The sequence below is a fragment of the Talpa europaea genome (genome assembly GCF_964194135.1).
Source record: "Talpa europaea genome assembly, chromosome: 5".
Taxonomy (NCBI): domain Eukaryota; kingdom Metazoa; phylum Chordata; class Mammalia; order Eulipotyphla; family Talpidae; genus Talpa; species Talpa europaea.
Window position 1 is genome coordinate 102,077,462 of NC_140071.1, and position 3,315 is coordinate 102,080,776.

Genomic DNA, 3,315 nt, shown 5'->3' on the forward strand with positions numbered 1-3,315 from the left:
AGTAGAAAATTGTAAGCAGTATGTTTAGTCAAAGGAAGAAAACTGAAAACAATTTAATAAACCCTAACTTACTTGAAAGGATTAAGTATTGAATTGGTATAAACTATAGCAGAGGTTTAATATAGGGGGGAAAATGATAGGTAATGTAAATTATGAACCCAGTTATTTGCTTATTTAATTTGAAAAGATAAAATTCTGGTTGAGACATTTAAGAACTAATTTCACAGGCTTTTGAGAAGATTATAAACTAATTTTTCATTAAGTTGGAATATGAACCTGATTCTGAGATGCCAAATCATCCCGCCTCATGTTTTCCAATAAAATAAAAACTAAAGTGAAATTAGTCACTTTTTGAGTGATGTGTATTAAATCTTAGTCATGTAGGATGCCATTTTACTGCAGTTCGTTGAGATTTCAGAGGTACCAATTTATTTATTTATTTTCCCCCAAAAGCACAGTTTTTATTTATACAGAGTCCTAACCACTTCAGCAGCAGGAGGAATGGGAGAGGTTCTTTTTTCAGTTCAGGGGCCTCTGTAATGTTGATCCGTTGTTACCAAACACACAGGCAAGTGGCGTCATGAATTTGGTAAGCTAACTACAATGTTTAGTCTGTCTCTGCTAGAGCAACAAGGTGAGCGTCAATCTATGCTTCTGTAAGAATCCTGAATTTAGGATTTTCAACTGTAACTACTCCAACTTCTATTTCGGAAGGTTTGAAATCAATTGACAGAATAGTAGACAGGCATGTAATCGCAGTTTCCACTGTCTGTTCAAATGTCCAATCAAATTTCTTCTTCACTTTTTTTTCAAGGAAGCTGGTTGACTCAGTTTGTTTAACTCCTGCTGCAGTGGCTTTAAACCCACAGTAGTAACCTGCAGGATCACACTTGTACACCTGAGGGCCTTGTTCTTCATCTATGCCAATTAGAATCATACAACACCCAAGAGGCCTCATTTCAGCATTCTGTGTGTAGACCTGAGAAATAATCAGCAATTCTTTTATACAGCATGTCCACGGGAATCTCATAGCCATACTTGTATTTCCAATTTGCTGCCTCATAGCGTGCCCTCTACCTGGGATCTGCTGTCAGCTGTCATTCCTGTCATGACACAGCCAATGTTTTCAGTTATCTTGAATAAGTGGGTCACTGTACTGGAATCCAGTAATTTGTCAGGTACTTTCTTCTGTGTGACAATTACTGCACAGTCTTTCCCTCCGACAGCTACTGATGTAAGGCCACCCTGGTTAATAGCCTTAAAAGCATATTCTACTTGGTAGAGCCGACTCTCGGGAGAAAAAATGGTAATATGACGGTCAAAACCAGCACTGGACCTGCGGGACATGTTGGCGGACCCACTACTACAAGCCCCAGATCCCGTAGCTCAGAGGTACCAATTTAAACTAGATTCTTTTTCCTGACTTCCCAGACCTGTTGAGGCAACTGCTACTTCCTAGTCACAGTAACGAATTCAAAATTATAGACAGCAGATCCTCATTATTCACTAACCAGATTTGCAAATTTGCCTACTTAACTAAAATTTCAGTTGTAACCTTAAAATCAATATTCTCTGCTTTTTGATGCCATTTTTAAAACATACTTAGGTTATATATCAATATATAATTTAATATATTCTGCATGCTATTTAATTTCATAATTATACATATAAAGTATATACATCTGAAGTATATAAATTTTTTTTTTTTTTTTTTTTTAAAAGTGGCATATATTTATTTATTTGTTTGCTTGTTTGGTTTTTTTTGTGTGTGTTTATATATGCACTGGGTACAGTCAGAAGCGCGGGAGGGTGAGAGAATTCACCAGAGCCAGAGCGGGGAGCAGAACAGGCAGAAGGACCGAAGTACACTGCTGAGGGGAGCAGCGGGCGGCAGGAGAGGTCTGCGCGCCATGTGGGACCCTCCTCCGGTGGCCAGGGAGCAACTGGGGATCGAACCGGCGCTGCAGAGGCCGTGGGCAGCTTCGCAACCCAGCGCTCAACCACTGCGCCACCGAGGAGGCCCTGAAGTATATAAAATTTTTTTGATGCTGTATTTGAACTTACACCAAGTGGTGAAGAATCTGAGGCACCTATACCCAACTAGATCAAACACACAACACTATTCTTGATTCATCTCTTATAAACAAGCACCCTTTTTGTCATCTACTTAGTGCCATGTTTTATCTCGTTTTTGTTGGTGATTTCATATTAAAATGGCCCGCGAGTGTCATACTGAAGTGCTGTCATATTCCTAAGCACAAGAAAGCTGTCGTGTACCTGCCTGAGATGAGCTTCATTCTGGCATGAGTTATAGTATTCTTGGCTATGCTTTCAGTGTTAATGAATCTAAAACCTATTGATAGGTTGGCAAAAATGTGACCAGAGGCTTCTAGAACCTAGCCTTGTATGTCCTCTAGGAACAGTGGTTCATTATTCATTGATCCAGATTTTGTGGTGACTTTCTACAACATAGCTACCTTTACTAACAGTAAGTGGCTGCATAGTATGTATCCGCGGAAGCTGAGGCAGAACTATGTGACTGGTTGTACTGCGGTAAAAGAGGAAAGGGAATTTGAGAAAAATGGTAGTTAACCTCTGGAACAAGTTGCCATTGCTATGTGTGTTATTGAGTACTGATTTAGATATTTTTCTCATAATGGGATGAAGGAAATGAAATCCTTCCCCCTACTCAAAGAAGTTTGTCACTTCCCGACAAACTTTATAAACTTTCATTTAGAAGGATTAATATTATACTGGGGTTAAGCTAAAAAATAAATCTTGTGCCTCCATTTTCAAATTGGTGAATCTCCAGTCATACACAAACACTTCACCTTGTTTACTGATTCTCCTTGATTTAAAAATGTACATTTGTATCTTTTTTCAAATATAGGTTTCTCCCATTTTAAAACTTCTGAATTGCTCTTCAAATGTATAAAATAAATTTGAGAGCACAGGCTCTTCCTCTCATATCTTAAAATAATTTGTTAGAATCAGGATGGCTAGGATCTTGGAATATATTCCTGCATAAAGAAAACTAGTGTGTTGTGACCTGAGGTGATTATCACCTGACTTCAGGCTGATGAATACACCCCTCAATCTTTCTCCAGACAAATTTTTTTACTAAACAAGTCATATTTCAGAAAATTTCAATTATATGGTGTCTGAAGCACTGCAGAGTCTTGGGTCAGGAGAGGTGGGTTACTGTACAGAGGACACAGGCCATTCGATGACTTGACATCTTCCCATCTGGCCTCCCATCTCCTAGGCTTCTGAGGAACTCCTGGTGCCCAAGTTTCCTCTGTTCTGAGCCCTGCA

The 3,315-nt window shown here is 39.0% G+C and overlaps 1 pseudogene across 1 annotated transcript; it reads right to left on the reverse strand.

Moving 5' to 3' along the window:
- Window positions 1-607: 607 nt before the first annotated feature.
- LOC311170472 (proteasome subunit alpha type-6-like) lies at window positions 608-2,105 on the reverse strand (annotated as a pseudogene). Its single transcript has one exon. The product of its transcript is annotated as a proteasome subunit alpha type-6-like (transcript).
- Window positions 2,106-3,315: the final 1,210 nt, after the last annotated feature.